General features: G+C 58.8%; 6 non-coding genes and 1 pseudogene across 6 annotated transcripts; all 7 read right to left on the bottom strand.

The window, feature by feature from the left end:
• Nucleotides 1-1,694: 1,694 nt before the first annotated feature.
• On the bottom strand, nt 1,695-1,813 carry LOC146676368 (5S ribosomal RNA). The gene has a single exon (XR_014911272.1). It is a non-coding gene; the product is annotated as a 5S ribosomal RNA (ribosomal RNA).
• A 1,093-nt stretch (nt 1,814-2,906) lies between these two features.
• Nucleotides 2,907-3,025, bottom strand: LOC146676367 (5S ribosomal RNA; annotated as a pseudogene).
• A 2,597-nt stretch (nt 3,026-5,622) lies between these two features.
• LOC146676366 (5S ribosomal RNA) lies at nt 5,623-5,741 on the bottom strand. The gene has a single exon (XR_014911271.1). It is a non-coding gene; the product is annotated as a 5S ribosomal RNA (ribosomal RNA).
• A 1,173-nt stretch (nt 5,742-6,914) lies between these two features.
• Nucleotides 6,915-7,033, bottom strand: LOC146676365 (5S ribosomal RNA). Its single transcript, XR_014911270.1, has one exon. It is a non-coding gene; the product is annotated as a 5S ribosomal RNA (ribosomal RNA).
• Nucleotides 7,034-8,889: 1,856 nt separating this feature from the next.
• On the bottom strand, nt 8,890-9,008 carry LOC146676364 (5S ribosomal RNA). The gene has a single exon (XR_014911346.1). It is a non-coding gene; the product is annotated as a 5S ribosomal RNA (ribosomal RNA).
• A 2,167-nt stretch (nt 9,009-11,175) lies between these two features.
• LOC146676363 (5S ribosomal RNA) lies at nt 11,176-11,294 on the bottom strand. The gene has a single exon (XR_014911269.1). It is a non-coding gene; the product is annotated as a 5S ribosomal RNA (ribosomal RNA).
• A 2,670-nt stretch (nt 11,295-13,964) lies between these two features.
• LOC146676362 (5S ribosomal RNA) lies at nt 13,965-14,083 on the bottom strand. Its single transcript, XR_014911268.1, has one exon. It is a non-coding gene; the product is annotated as a 5S ribosomal RNA (ribosomal RNA).
• Nucleotides 14,084-15,531: the final 1,448 nt, after the last annotated feature.

Below are 15,531 nucleotides of genomic sequence, written 5' to 3'. Positions count from 1 at the left end.
GGCCCTGGTGTGGTGTAAGTGGCCTCAGCCAGTGCCACAGGCCCTGGTGTGGTGTAAGTGGCCTGAGCAAGAGCCACAGACCCTGGTGTGGTGTAATTGGCCTCAGCCAGCAGCCACAGGCACTGGTGTGGTGTAAGTCGCCTCAGCCAGAAGCCACAGGCACTGGTGTGGTGTAAGTGGCCTCAGCCAGCAGCAAAAGGGCCCTGGTGTGGTGTAAGTCGCCTCAGCCAGCAGCCACAGGCCCTGGTGTGGTGTAGGTGGCCTCAGCCAGCAGCCACAGGCCCTGGTGTGGTGTAAGTGGCCTCAGCCAGCAGCCACAGGCCCTGGTGTGGTGTAAGTGGCCTCAGCCAGGAGCCACAGGCCCTGGTGTGGTGTAAGTGGCCTCAGCCAGCAGCCACAGGCCCTGGTGTGGTGTAAGTGGCCTCAGCCAGTGCCACAGGCCCTGGTGTGGTGTAAGTGGCCTGAGCAAGAGCCACAGGCCCTGGTGTGGTGTAAGTGGCCTGAGCAAGAGCCACAGACCCTGGTGTGGTGTAATTGGCCTCAATAGCAACTAATGCCCTGGTGTTGTGTAGGTGGCCTCAGCCAGCAGCCACAGGCCCTGGTGTGGTGTAAGTGGCCTCAGCCAGCAGCCACAGGCCCTGGTGTGGTGTAAGTGGCCTCAGCCAGAGCCACAGGCCCTGGTGTGGTGTAAGTGGCCTCAGCCAGTGCCACAGGCCCTGGTGTGGTGTAAGTGGCCTGAGCAAGAGCCACAGACCCTGGTGTGGTGTAATTGGCCTCAGCCAGCAGCCACAGGCCCTGGTGTGGTGTAAGTGGCCTCAGCCAGCAGCCACAGGCCCTGGTGTGGTGTAAGTGGCCTGAGCAAGAGCCACAGGCCCTGGTGTGGTGTAAGTGGCCTGAGCAAGAGCCACAGGCCCTGGTGTGGTGTAAGTGGCCTGAGCAAGAGCCACAGGCCCTGGTGTGGTGTAAGTGGCCTCAGCCAGCAGCCACAGGCCCTGGTGTGGTGTAAGTAGCCTCAGCCAGAAGCCACAGGCACTGGTGTGGTGTAAGTGGCCTCAGCCAGCAGCAAAAGGGCCCTGGTGTGGTGTAAGTCGCCTCAGCCAGCAGCCACAGGCCCTGGTGTGGTGTAGGTGGCCTCAGCCAGCAGCCACAGGCCCTGGTGTGGTGTAAGTGGCCTCAGCCAGTGCCACAGGCCCTGGTGTGGTGTAAGTGGCCTGAGCAAGAGCCACAGACCCTGGTGTGGTGTAATTGGCCTCAATAGCAACTAAGGCCCTGGTGTGGTGTATGTGGCCTCAGGCAGCAGCCACAGGCCCTGTTGTGATGTAACTTGCCTGAGCAAGAGCCATAGACCCTGGTGTGGTGTAATTGGCCTCAATAGCAACTAATGCCCTGGTGTGGTGTAGGTGGCCTCAGCCAGCAGCCACAGGCCCTGGTGTGGTGTAAGTGGCCTCAGCCAGCAGCCACAGGCCCTGGTGTGGTGTAAGTGGCCTCAGCCAGAGCCACAGGCCCTGATGTGGTGTAAGTGGCCCCAGCCGGTCACTCAGGCCCTGGTGAGTGTAGGTGGCATCAGCTAGCAGCACAAGACATTGGAAAAGAGCCAAAAGCAATGTCGTTAATGTGCCCTCATTAATGGGGAGCTGCTTTTGGTCTTTTAATACACCCCTTCTCTGGATCAAAAGCGGTTCAATGACATGAAAGGCTTACAGCACCAGGTATTCCCAGGCAGTCTCCCATCCAAGTACTAACCAAGCCCAGCCCTGCTTAGCTTCCGAGATCAGACGAGGTCGGGCGTGCTCAGGGTGGTATGGCCGTAAGCTGCTGGCCCCAGCACAATGTCTCAATTTATGGATTCAAGTGATTAGGTGGCAAGTACCTGAAGTTACGAAGACAATCCTATAACCATACCTGCATGTTTGCATAATACCCTAACCCAAAGGCTCAGTTTGGCATTTATCCAACAGCACAGGCCCTGGATTGTTGAAGATGGCCTCAAGAACCAGCACAGGACCTGGTGTGTTTTACATGGCCACAGCAAGCAGCACAGGGCCTGGTTTGGTGAAGATGGCCTCAGCAAGCAGCCACAGGCCCTGGTTTGGTGTAAGTGGCCTCAGCCAGCAGCCACTGGCCCTGGTGTGGTGTAAGTGGCCTCAGCCAGCAGCCACAGGCCCTGGTGTGGTCTAAGTGGCCTCAGCCAGTGCCACAGGCCCTGGTGTGGTGTAAGTGGCCTGAGCAAGAGCCACAGGCCCTGGTGTGGTGTAAGTGGCCTCAGCCAGCAGCCACAGGCCCTGGTGTGGTGTAAGTGGCCTGAGCAAGTGCCACAGGCCCTGGTGTGGTGTAAGTGGCCTAAGCCAGAGCCACAGGCCCTGGTGTGGTGTAAGTGGCCTCAATAGCAAATAAGGCCCTGGTGTGGTGTAAGTGGCCTGAGCAAGAACCACAGGGCCTGGTTTGGTGAAGATGGCCTCGGCCAGAAGCGCAGGGCCTGGTGTGATGTGAGTGGCCTGAGCAAGAGCCACAGCCACTGGTGTGGTGTAAGTGGCCTCAGCCAGTGCCACAGGCCCTGGTGTGGTGTAAGTGGCCTGAGCAAGAGCCACAGACCCTGGTGTGGTGTAATTGGCCTCAGCCAGCAGCCACAGACCCTGGTGTGGTGTAATTGGCCTCAATAGCAACTAATGCCCTGGTGTGGTGTAGGTGGCCTCAGCCAGAGCCACAGGCCCTGATGTGGTGTAAGTGGCCCCAGCCGGTCACTCAGGCCCTTGTGTGGTGTAGGTTGCATCAGCTAGCAGCACAAGACATTGGAAAAGAGCCAAAAGCAATGTCGTTAATGTGCCCTCATTAATGGGCAGCTGCTTTTGGTCTTTTAATACACCCCTTCTCTGGATCAAAAGCGGTTCAATGACATGAAAATGAAAGGCTTACAGCACCAGGTAGTCCCAGGCAGTCTTCCATCCAAGTACTAACCAAGCCCAGCCCTGCTTAGCTTCCGAGATCAGACGAGGTCGGGCGTGCTCAGGGTGGTATGGCCGTAAGCTGCTGGCCCCAGCACAATGTCTCAATTTATGGATTCAAGTGATTAGGTGGCAAGTACCTGAAGTTACGAAGACAATCCTATAACCATACCTGCATGTTTGCATAATACCCTAACCCAAAGGCTCAGTTTAGCATTTATCCAACAGCACAGGCCCTGGGTTGTTGAAGATGGCCTCAGGAACCAGCACAGGGCCTGGTGTGTTGTACATGGCCACAGCAAGCAGCACAGGGCCTGGTTTGGTGAAGATGGCCTCGGCCAGAAGCACAGGCCCTGGTGTGGTGTAAGTGGCCTGAGCAAGAGCCACAGACCCTGATGTGGTGTAATTGGCCTCAATAGCAACTAAGGCCCTGGTGTGGTGTAGGTGGCCTCAGCCAGCAGCCACAGGCCCTGGTTTGGTGTAAGTGGCCTCAGCCAGCAGCCACAGGCCCTGGTGTGGTCTAAGTGGCCTCAGTCAGTGCCACAGGCCCTGGTGTGGTGTAAGTGGCCTGAGCAAGAGCCACAGGCCCTGGTGTGGTGTAAGTGGCCTCAGCCAGCAGCCACAGGCCCTGGTGTGGTGTAAGTGGCCTGAGCAAGTGCCACAGGCCCTGGTGTGGTGTAAGTGGCCTAAGCCAGAGCCACAGGCCCTGGTGTGGTGTAAGTGGCCTCAATACCAAATAAGGCCCTGGTGTGGTGTAAGTGGCCTGAGCAAGAACCACAGGGCCTGGTTTGGTGAAGATGGCCTTGGCCAGCAGCAAAAGGGCCCTGGTGTGGTCTAAGTGGCCTCAGCCAGCAGCCACAGGCCCTGGTGTGGTGTAGGTGGCCTCAGCCAGCAGCCACAGGCCCTGGTGTGGTGTAAGTGGCCTCAGCCAGCAGCCACAGGCCCTGGTGTGGTGTAAGTGGCCTCAGCCAGCAGCCACAGGCCCTGGTGTGGTGTAAGTGGCCTCAGCCAGTGCCACAGGCCCTGGTGTGGTGTAAGTGGCCTGAGCAAGAGCCACAGACCCTGGTGTGGTGTAATTGGCCTCAGCCAGCAGCCACAGGCACTGGTGTGGTGTAAGTCGCCTCAGCCAGAAGCCACAGGCACTGGTGTGGTGTAAGTGGCCTCAGCCAGCAGCAAAAGGGCCCTGGTGTGGTGTAAGTCGCCTCAGCCAGCAGCCACAGGCCCTGGTGTGGTGTAGGTGGCCTCAGCCAGCAGCCACAGGCCCTGGTGTGGTGTAAGTGGCCTCAGCCAGCAGCCACAGGCCCTGGTGTGGTGTAAGTGGCCTCAGCCAGGAGCCACAGGCCCTGGTGTGGTGTAAGTGGCCTCAGCCAGCAGCCACAGGCCCTGGTGTGGTGTAAGTGGCCTCAGCCAGTGCCACAGGCCCTGGTGTGGTGTAAGTGGCCTGAGCAAGAGCCACAGGCCCTGGTGTGGTGTAAGTGGCCTGAGCAAGAGCCACAGACCCTGGTGTGGTGTAATTGGCCTCAATAGCAACTAATGCCCTGGTGTTGTGTAGGTGGCCTCAGCCAGCAGCCACAGGCCCTGGTGTGGTGTAAGTGGCCTCAGCCAGCAGCCACAGGCCCTGGTGTGGTGTAAGTGGCCTCAGCCAGAGCCACAGGCCCTGGTGTGGTGTAAGTGGCCTCAGCCAGTGCCACAGGCCCTGGTGTGGTGTAAGTGGCCTGAGCAAGAGCCACAGACCCTGGTGTGGTGTAATTGGCCTCAGCCAGCAGCCACAGGCCCTGGTGTGGTGTAAGTGGCCTCAGCCAGCAGCCACAGGCCCTGGTGTGGTGTAAGTGGCCTGAGCAAGAGCCACAGGCCCTGGTGTGGTGTAAGTGGCCTGAGCAAGAGCCACAGGCCCTGGTGTGGTGTAAGTGGCCTGAGCAAGAGCCACAGGCCCTGGTGTGGTGTAAGTGGCCTCAGCCAGCAGCCACAGGCCCTGGTGTGGTGTAAGTAGCCTCAGCCAGAAGCCACAGGCACTGGTGTGGTGTAAGTGGCCTCAGCCAGCAGCAAAAGGGCCCTGGTGTGGTGTAAGTCGCCTCAGCCAGCAGCCACAGGCCCTGGTGTGGTGTAGGTGGCCTCAGCCAGCAGCCACAGGCCCTGGTGTGGTGTAAGTGGCCTCAGCCAGTGCCACAGGCCCTGGTGTGGTGTAAGTGGCCTGAGCAAGAGCCACAGACCCTGGTGTGGTGTAATTGGCCTCAATAGCAACTAAGGCCCTGGTGTGGTGTATGTGGCCTCAGGCAGCAGCCACAGGCCCTGTTGTGATGTAACTTGCCTGAGCAAGAGCCATAGACCCTGGTGTGGTGTAATTGGCCTCAATAGCAACTAATGCCCTGGTGTGGTGTAGGTGGCCTCAGCCAGCAGCCACAGGCCCTGGTGTGGTGTAAGTGGCCTCAGCCAGCAGCCACAGGCCCTGGTGTGGTGTAAGTGGCCTCAGCCAGAGCCACAGGCCCTGATGTGGTGTAAGTGGCCCCAGCCGGTCACTCAGGCCCTGGTGAGTGTAGGTGGCATCAGCTAGCAGCACAAGACATTGGAAAAGAGCCAAAAGCAATGTCGTTAATGTGCCCTCATTAATGGGGAGCTGCTTTTGGTCTTTTAATACACCCCTTCTCTGGATCAAAAGCGGTTCAATGACATGAAAATGAAAGGCTTACAGCACCAGGTATTCCCAGGCAGTCTCCCATCCAAGTACTAACCAAGCCCAGCCCTGCTTAGCTTCCGAGATCAGACGAGGTCGGGCGTGCTCAGGGTGGTATGGCCGTAAGCTGCTGGCCCCAGCACAATGTCTCAATTTATGGATTCAAGTGATTAGGTGGCAAGTACCTGAAGTTACGAAGACAATCCTATAACCATACCTGCATGTTTGCATAATACCCTAACCCAAAGGCTCAGTTTGGCATTTATCCAACAGCACAGGCCCTGGATTGTTGAAGATGGCCTCAAGAACCAGCACAGGACCTGGTGTGTTTTACATGGCCACAGCAAGCAGCACAGGGCCTGGTTTGGTGAAGATGGCCTCAGCAAGCAGCCACAGGCCCTGGTTTGGTGTAAGTGGCCTCAGCCAGCAGCCACTGGCCCTGGTGTGGTGTAAGTGGCCTCAGCCAGCAGCCACAGGCCCTGGTGTGGTCTAAGTGGCCTCAGCCAGTGCCACAGGCCCTGGTGTGGTGTAAGTGGCCTGAGCAAGAGCCACAGGCCCTGGTGTGGTGTAAGTGGCCTCAGCCAGCAGCCACAGGCCCTGGTGTGGTGTAAGTGGCCTGAGCAAGTGCCACAGGCCCTGGTGTGGTGTAAGTGGCCTAAGCCAGAGCCACAGGCCCTGGTGTGGTGTAAGTGGCCTCAATAGCAAATAAGGCCCTGGTGTGGTGTAAGTGGCCTGAGCAAGAACCACAGGGCCTGGTTTGGTGAAGATGGCCTCGGCCAGAAGCGCAGGGCCTGGTGTGATGTGAGTGGCCTGAGCAAGAGCCACAGCCACTGGTGTGGTGTAAGTGGCCTCAGCCAGTGCCACAGGCCCTGGTGTGGTGTAAGTGGCCTGAGCAAGAGCCACAGACCCTGGTGTGGTGTAATTGGCCTCAGCCAGCAGCCACAGACCCTGGTGTGGTGTAATTGGCCTCAATAGCAACTAATGCCCTGGTGTGGTGTAGGTGGCCTCAGCCAGCAGCCACAGGCCCTGGTGTGGTGTAAGTGGCCTCAGCCAGCAGCCACAGGCCCTGGTGTGGTGTAAGTGGCCTCAGCCAGAGCCACAGGCCCTGATGTGGTGTAAGTGGCCCCAGCCGGTCACTCAGGCCCTTGTGTGGTGTAGGTTGCATCAGCTAGCAGCACAAGACATTGGAAAAGAGCCAAAAGCAGTGTCGTTAATGTGCCCTCATTAATGGGCAGCTGCTTTTGGTCTTTTAATACACCCCTTCTCTGGATCAAAAGCGGTTCAATGACATGAAAATGAAAGGCTTACAGCACCAGGTATTCCCAGGCAGTCTCCCATCCAAGTACTAACCAAGCCCAGCCCTGCTTAGCTTCCGAGATCAGACGAGGTCGGGCGTGCTCAGGGTGGTATGGCCGTAAGCTGCTGGCTCCAGCACAATGTCTCAATTTATGGATTCAAGTGATTAGGTGGCAAGTACCTGAAGTTACGAAGACAATCCTATAACCATACCTGCATGTTTGCATAATACCCTAACCCAAAGGCTCAGTTTGGCATTTATCCAACAGCACAGGCCCTGGATTGTTGAAGATGGCCTCAGGAACCAGCACAGGGCCTGGTGTGTTGTACATGGCCACAGCAAGCAGCACAGGGCCTGGTTTGGTGAAGATGGCCTCGGCCAGAAGCGCAGGGCCTGGTGTGATGTGAGTGGCCTGAGCAAGAGCAACAGGCCTTGGTGTGGTGTAAGTGGCCTCAGCCAGCAGCCACAGGCCCTGGTGTGGTGTAAGTCGCCTCAGCCAGAAGCCACAGGCACTGGTGTGGTGTAAGTGGCCTCAGCCAGCAGCAAAAGGGCCCTGGTGTGGTGTAAGTGGCCTCAGCCAGCAGCCACAGGCCCTGGTGTGGTGTAGGTGGCCTCAGCCAGCAGCCACAGGCCCTGGTGTGGTGTAAGTGGCCTCAGCCAGCAGCCACAGGCCCTGGTGTGGTGTAAGTGGCCTCAGCCAGCAGCCACAGGCCCTGGTGTGGTGTAAGTGGCCTCAGCCAGTGCCACAGGCCCTGGTGTGGTGTAAGTGGCCTGAGCAAGAGCCACAGACCCTGGTGTGGTGTAATTGGCCTCAGCCAGCAGCCACAGGCCCTGGTGTGGTGTAAGTCGCCTCAGCTAGAAGACACAGGCACTGGTGTGGTGTAAGTGGCCTCAGCCAGCAGCAAAAGGGCCCTGGTGTGGTGTAAGTGGCCTCAGCCAGCAGCCACAGGCCCTGGTGTGGTGTAGGTGGCCTCAGCCAGCAGCCACAGGCCCTGGTGTGGTGTAAGTGGCCTCAGCCAGCAGCCACAGGCCCTGGTGTGGTGTAAGTGGCCTCAGCCAGCAGCCACAGGCCCTGGTGTGGTGTAAGTGGCCTCAGCCAGTGCCACAGGCCCTGGTGTGGTGTAAGTGGCCTGAGCAAGAGCCACAGACCCTGGTGTGGTGTAATTGGCCTCAGCCAGCAGCCACAGGCCCTGGTGTGGTGTAAGTCGCCTCAGCTAGAAGACACAGGCACTGGTGTGGTGTAAGTGGCCTCAGCCAGCAGCAAAAGGGCCCTGGTGTGGTGTAAGTCGCCTCAGCCAGCAGCCACAGGCCCTGGTGTGGTGTAGGTGGCCTCAGCCAGCAGCCACACGCCCTGGTGTGGTGTAAGTGGCCTCAGCCAGCAGCCACAGGCCCTGGTGTGGTGTAAGTGGCCTCAGCCAGCAGCCACAGGCCCTGGTGTGGTGTAAGTGGCCTGAGCAAGAGCCACAGGCCCTGGTGTGGTGTAAGTGGCCTGAGCAAGAGCCACAGACCCTGGTGTGGTGTAATTGGCCTCAATAGCAACTAATGCCCTGGTGTGGTGTATGTGGCCTCAGGCAGCAGCCACAGGCCCTGTTGTGATGTAACTTGCCTGAGCAAGAGCCACAGACCCTGGTGTGGTGTAATTGGCCTCAATAGCAACTAATGCCCTGGTGTGGTGTAGGTGGCCTCAGCCAGCAGCCACAGGCCCTGGTGTGGTGTAAGTGGCCTCAGCCAGCAGCCACAGGCCCTGGTGTGGTGTAAGTGGCCTCAGCCAGAGCCACAGGCCCTGATGTGGTGTAAGTGGCCCCAGCCGGTCACTCAGGCCCTTGTGTGGTGTAGGTTGCATCAGCTAGCAGCACAAGACATTGGAAAAGAGCCAAAAGCAGTGTCGTTAATGTGCCCTCATTAATGGGCAGCTGCTTTTGGTCTTTTAATACACCCCTTCTCTGGATCAAAAGCGGTTCAATGACATGAAAATGAAGGGCTTACAGCACCAGGTATTCCCACGCAGTCTCCCATCCAAGTACTAACCAAGCCCAGCCCTGCTTAGCTTCCGAGATCAGACGAGGTCGGGCGTGCTCAGGGTGGTATGGCCGTAAGCTGCTGGCCCCAGCACAATGTCTCAATTTATGGATTCAAGTGATTAGGTGGCAAGTACCTGAAGTTACGAAGACAATCCTATAACCATACCTGCATGTTTGCATAATACCCTAACCCAAAGGCTCAGTTTGGCATTTATCCAACAGCACAGGCCCTGGATTGTTGAAGATGGCCTCAAGAACCAGCACAGGACCTGGTGTGTTTTACATGGCCACAGCAAGCAGCACAGGGCCTGGTTTGGTGAAGATGGCCTCAGCAAGCAGCCACAGGCCCTGGTTTGGTGTAAGTGGCCTCAGCCAGCAGCCACAGGCCCTGGTGTGGTCTAAGTGGCCTCAGTCAGTGCCACAGGCCCTGGTGTGGTGTAAGTGGCCTGAGCAAGAGCCACAGGCCCTGGTGTGGTGAAGATGGCCTTGGCCAGCAGCAAAAGGGCCCTGGTGTGGTCTAAGTGGCCTCAGCCAGCAGCCACAGGCCCTGGTGTGGTGTAGGTGGCCTCAGCCAGCAGCCACAGGCCCTGGTGTGGTGTAAGTGGCCTCAGCCAGCAGCCACAGGCCCTGGTGTGGTGTAAGTGGCCTCAGCCAGCAGCCACAGGCCCTGGTGTGGTGTAAGTGGCCTCAGCCAGTGCCACAGGCCCTGGTGTGGTGTAAGTGGCCTGAGCAAGAGCCACAGACCCTGGTGTGGTGTAATTGGCCTCAGCCAGCAGCCACAGGCCCTGGTGTGGTGTAAGTCGCCTCAGCCAGAAGCCACAGGCACTGGTGTGGTGTAAGTGGCCTCAGCCAGCAGCAAAAGGGCCCTGGTGTGGTGTAGGTGGCCTCAGCCAGCAGCCACAGGCCCTGGTGTGGTGTAAGTGGCCTCAGCCAGCAGCCACAGGCCCTGGTGTGGTGTAAGTGGCCTCAGCCAGTGCCACAGGCCCTGGTGTGGTGTAAGTGGCCTGAGCAAGAGCCACAGGCCCTGGTGTGGTGTAAGTGGCCTGAGCAAGAGCCACAGACCCTGGTGTGGTGTAATTGGCCTCAATAGCAACTAATGCCCTGGTGTTGTGTAGGTGGCCTCAGCCAGCAGCCACAGGCCCTGGTGTGGTGTAAGTGGCCTCAGCCAGCAGCCACAGGCCCTGGTGTGGTGTAAGTGGCCTCAGCCAGAGCCACAGGCCCTGGTGTGGTGTAAGTGGCCTCAGCCAGTGCCACAGGCCCTGGTGTGGTGTAAGTGGCCTGAGCAAGAGCCACAGACCCTGGTGTGGTGTAATTGGCCTCAGCCAGCAGCCACAGGCCCTGGTGTGGTGTAAGTGGCCTCAGCCAGCAGCCACAGGCCCTGGTGTGGTGTAAGTGGCCTGAGCAAGAGCCACAGGCCCTGGTGTGGTGTAAGTGGCCTGAGCAAGAGCCACAGGCCCTGGTGTGGTGTAAGTGGCCTGAGCAAGAGCCACAGGCCCTGGTGTGGTGTAAGTGGCCTCAGCCAGCAGCCACAGGCCCTGGTGTGGTGTAAGTAGCCTCAGCCAGAAGCCACAGGCACTGGTGTGGTGTAAGTGGCCTCAGCCAGCAGCAAAAGGGCCCTGGTGTGGTGTAAGTCGCCTCAGCCAGCAGCCACAGGCCCTGGTGTGGTGTAGGTGGCCTCAGCCAGCAGCCACAGGCCCTGGTGTGGTGTAAGTGGCCTCAGCCAGTGCCACAGGCCCTGGTGTGGTGTAAGTGGCCTGAGCAAGAGCCACAGACCCTGGTGTGGTGTAATTGGCCTCAATAGCAACTAAGGCCCTGGTGTGGTGTATGTGGCCTCAGGCAGCAGCCACAGGCCCTGTTGTGATGTAACTTGCCTGAGCAAGAGCCACAGACCCTGGTGTGGTGTAATTGGCCTCAATAGCAACTAATGCCCTGGTGTGGTGTAGGTGGCCTCAGCCAGCAGCCACAGGCCCTGGTGTGGTGTAAGTGGCCTCAGCCAGCAGCCACAGGCCCTGGTGTGGTGTAAGTGGCCTCAGCCAGAGCCACAGGCCCTGATGTGGTGTAAGTGGCCCCAGCCGGTCACTCAGGCCCTGGTGTGGTGTAGGTGGCATCAGCTAGCAGCACAAGACATTGGAAAAGAGCCAAAAGCAATGTCGTTAATGTGCCCTCATTAATGGGGAGCTGCTTTTGGTCTTTTAATACACCCCTTCTCTGGATCAAAAGCGGTTCAATGACATGAAAATGAAAGGCTTACAGCACCAGGTATTCCCAGGCAGTCTCCCATCCAAGTACTAACCAAGCCCAGCCCTGCTTAGCTTCCGAGATCAGACGAGGTCGGGCGTGCTCAGGGTGGTATGGCCGTAAGCTGCTGGCCCCAGCACAATGTCTCAATTTATGGATTCAAGTGATTAGGTGGCAAGTACCTGAAGTTACGAAGACAATCCTATAACCATACCTGCATGTTTGCATAATACCCTAACCCAAAGGCTCAGTTTGGCATTTATCCAACAGCACAGGCCCTGGATTGTTGAAGATGGCCTCAAGAACCAGCACAGGACCTGGTGTGTTTTACATGGCCACAGCAAGCAGCACAGGGCCTGGTTTGGTGAAGATGGCCTCAGCAAGCAGCCACAGGCCCTGGTTTGGTGTAAGTGGCCTCAGCCAGCAGCCACAGGCCCTGGTGTGGTCTAAGTGGCCTCAGCCAGTGCCACAGGCCCTGGTGTGGTGTAAGTGGCCTGAGCAAGAGCCACAGGCCCTGGTGTGGTGTAAGTGGCCTCAGCCAGCAGCCACAGGCCCTGGTGTGGTGTAAGTGGCCTGAGCAAGTGCCACAGGCCCTGGTGTGGTGTAAGTGGCCTAAGCCAGAGCCACAGGCCCTGGTGTGGTGTAAGTGGCCTCAATAGCAAATAAGGCCCTGGTGTGGTGTAAGTGGCCTGAGCAAGAACCACAGGGCCTGGTTTGGTGAAGATGGCCTCGGCCAGAAGCGCAGGGCCTGGTGTGATGTGAGTGGCCTGAGCAAGAGCCACAGGCCCTGGTGTGGTGTAAGTGGCCTCAGCCAGCAGCCACAGGCCCTGGTGTGGTGTAAGTCGCCTCAGCCAGAATCCACAGCCACTGGTGTGGTGTAAGTGGCCTCAGCCAGCAGCCACAGGCCCTGGTGTGGTGTAAGTGGCCTCAGCCAGTGCCACAGGCCCTGGTGTGGTGTAAGTGGCCTGAGCAAGAGCCACAGACCCTGGTGTGGTGTAATTGGCCTCAGCCAGCAGCCACAGGCCCTGGTGTGGTGTAAGTGGCCTCAGCCAGAAGCCACAGGCACTGGTGTGGTGTAAGTGGCCTCAGCCAGCAGCCACAGGCCCTGGTGTGGTGTAAGTCGCCTCAGCCAGAAGCCACAGGCCCTGGTGTGGTGTAAGTGGCCTCAGCCAGCAGCCACAGGCCCTGGTGTGGTCTAAGTGGCCTCAGTCAGTGCCACAGGCCCTGGTGTGGTGTAAGTGGCCTGAGCAAGAGCCACAGGCCCTGGTGTGGTGAAGATGGCCTTGGCCAGCAGCAAAAGGGCCCTGGTGTGGTCTAAGTGGCCTCAGCCAGCAGCCACAGGCCCTGGTGTGGTGTAGGTGGCCTCAGCCAGCAGCCACAGGCCCTGGTGTGGTGTAAGTGGCCTCAGCCAGCAGCCACAGGCCCTGGTGTGGTGTAAGTGGCCTCAGCCAGCAGCCACAGGCCCTGGTGTGGTGTAAGTGGCCTCAGCCAGCAGCCACAGGCCCTGGTGTGGTGTAAGTGGCCTCAGCCAGTGCCACAGGCCCTGGTGTGGTGTAAGTGGCCTGAGCAAGAGCCACAGGCCCTGGTGTGGTGTAAGTGGCCTGAGCAAGAGCCACAGACCCTGGTGTGGTGTAATTGGCCTCAATAGCAACTAATGCCCTGGTGTTGTGTAGGTGGCCTCAGCCAGCAGCCACAGGCCCTGGTGTGGTGTAAGTGGCCTCAGCCAGCAGCCACAGGCCCTGGTGTGGTGTAAGTGGCCTCAGCCAGAGCCACAGGCCCTGGTGTGGTGTAAGTGGCCTCAGCCAGTGCCACAGGCCCTGGTGTGGTGTAAGTGGCCTGAGCAAGAGCCACAGACCCTGGTGTGGTGTAATTGGCCTCAGCCAGCAGCCACAGGCCCTGGTGTGGTGTAAGTGGCCTCAGCCAGCAGCCACAGGCCCTGGTGTGGTGTAAGTGGCCTGAGCAAGAGCCACAGGCCCTGGTGTGGTGTAAGTGGCCTGAGCAAGAGCCACAGGCCCTGGTGTGGTGTAAGTGGCCTGAGCAAGAGCCACAGGCCCTGGTGTGGTGTAAGTGGCCTCAGCCAGCAGCCACAGGCCCTGGTGTGGTGTAAGTAGCCTCAGCCAGAAGCCACAGGCACTGGTGTGGTGTAAGTGGCCTCAGCCAGCAGCAAAAGGGCCCTGGTGTGGTGTAAGTCGCCTCAGCCAGCAGCCACAGGCCCTGGTGTGGTGTAGGTGGCCTCAGCCAGCAGCCACAGGCCCTGGTGTGGTGTAAGTGGCCTCAGCCAGTGCCACAGGCCCTGGTGTGGTGTAAGTGGCCTGAGCAAGAGCCACAGACCCTGGTGTGGTGTAATTGGCCTCAATAGCAACTAAGGCCCTGGTGTGGTGTATGTGGCCTCAGGCAGCAGCCACAGGCCCTGTTGTGATGTAACTTGCCTGAGCAAGAGCCATAGACCCTGGTGTGGTGTAATTGGCCTCAATAGCAACTAATGCCCTGGTGTGGTGTAGGTGGCCTCAGCCAGCAGCCACAGGCCCTGGTGTGGTGTAAGTGGCCTCAGCCAGCAGCCACAGGCCCTGGTGTGGTGTAAGTGGCCTCAGCCAGAGCCACAGGCCCTGATGTGGTGTAAGTGGCCCCAGCCGGTCACTCAGGCCCTGGTGAGTGTAGGTGGCATCAGCTAGCAGCACAAGACATTGGAAAAGAGCCAAAAGCAATGTCGTTAATGTGCCCTCATTAATGGGGAGCTGCTTTTGGTCTTTTAATACACCCCTTCTCTGGATCAAAAGCGGTTCAATGACATGAAAGGCTTACAGCACCAGGTATTCCCAGGCAGTCTCCCATCCAAGTACTAACCAAGCCCAGCCCTGCTTAGCTTCCGAGATCAGACGAGGTCGGGCGTGCTCAGGGTGGTATGGCCGTAAGCTGCTGGCCCCAGCACAATGTCTCAATTTATGGATTCAAGTGATTAGGTGGCAAGTACCTGAAGTTACGAAGACAATCCTATAACCATACCTGCATGTTTGCATAATACCCTAACCCAAAGGCTCAGTTTGGCATTTATCCAACAGCACAGGCCCTGGATTGTTGAAGATGGCCTCAAGAACCAGCACAGGACCTGGTGTGTTTTACATGGCCACAGCAAGCAGCACAGGGCCTGGTTTGGTGAAGATGGCCTCAGCAAGCAGCCACAGGCCCTGGTTTGGTGTAAGTGGCCTCAGCCAGCAGCCACTGGCCCTGGTGTGGTGTAAGTGGCCTCAGCCAGCAGCCACAGGCCCTGGTGTGGTCTAAGTGGCCTCAGCCAGTGCCACAGGCCCTGGTGTGGTGTAAGTGGCCTGAGCAAGAGCCACAGGCCCTGGTGTGGTGTAAGTGGCCTCAGCCAGCAGCCACAGGCCCTGGTGTGGTGTAAGTGGCCTGAGCAAGTGCCACAGGCCCTGGTGTGGTGTAAGTGGCCTAAGCCAGAGCCACAGGCCCTGGTGTGGTGTAAGTGGCCTCAATAGCAAATAAGGCCCTGGTGTGGTGTAAGTGGCCTGAGCAAGAACCACAGGGCCTGGTTTGGTGAAGATGGCCTCGGCCAGAAGCGCAGGGCCTGGTGTGATGTGAGTGGCCTGAGCAAGAGCCACAGCCACTGGTGTGGTGTAAGTGGCCTCAGCCAGTGCCACAGGCCCTGGTGTGGTGTAAGTGGCCTGAGCAAGAGCCACAGACCCTGGTGTGGTGTAATTGGCCTCAGCCAGCAGCCACAGACCCTGGTGTGGTGTAATTGGCCTCAATAGCAACTAATGCCCTGGTGTGGTGTAGGTGGCCTCAGCCAGAGCCACAGGCCCTGGTGTGGTGTAAGTGGCCTGAGCAAGAGCCACAGACCCTGGTGTGGTGTAATTGGCCTCAATAGCAACTAATGCCCTGGTGTGGTGTAGGTGGCCTCAGCCAGCAGCCACAGGCCCTGGTGTGGTGTAAGTGGCCTCAGCCAGCAGCCACAGGCCCTGGTGTGGTGTAAGTGGCCTCAGCCAGCAGCCACAGGGCCTGGTGTGGTGTAAGTCGCCTCAGCCAGAAGCCACAGGCACTGGTGTGGTGTAAGTGGCCTCAGCCAGCAGCAAAAGGGCCCTGGTGTGGTGTAAGTGGCCTCAGCCAGCAGCCACAGGCCCTGGTGTGGTGTAGGTGGCCTCAGCCAGCAGCCACAGGCCCTGGTGTGGTGTAAGTGGCCTCAGCCAGCAGCCACAGGCCCTGGTGTGGTGTAAGTGGCCTCAGCCAGTGCCACAGGCCCTGGTGTGGTGTAAGTGGCCTGAGCAAGAGCCACAGACCCTGGTGTGGTGTAATTGGCCTCAGCCAGCAGCCACAGGCCCTGGTGTGGTGTAAGTCGCCTCAGCTAGAAGACAC

The sequence above is a fragment of the Rhamphochromis longiceps genome, linkage group LG3 (genome assembly GCF_057381845.1).
Source record: "Rhamphochromis longiceps isolate RC_006_pf linkage group LG3, R_longiceps_female_GT1.1, whole genome shotgun sequence".
Classification (NCBI taxonomy): Eukaryota; Metazoa; Chordata; class Actinopteri; order Cichliformes; family Cichlidae; genus Rhamphochromis; species Rhamphochromis longiceps.
The sequence above is the reverse complement of the archived record's forward strand: the minus strand, read 5'-3'. Positions and strand labels throughout refer to the sequence as shown.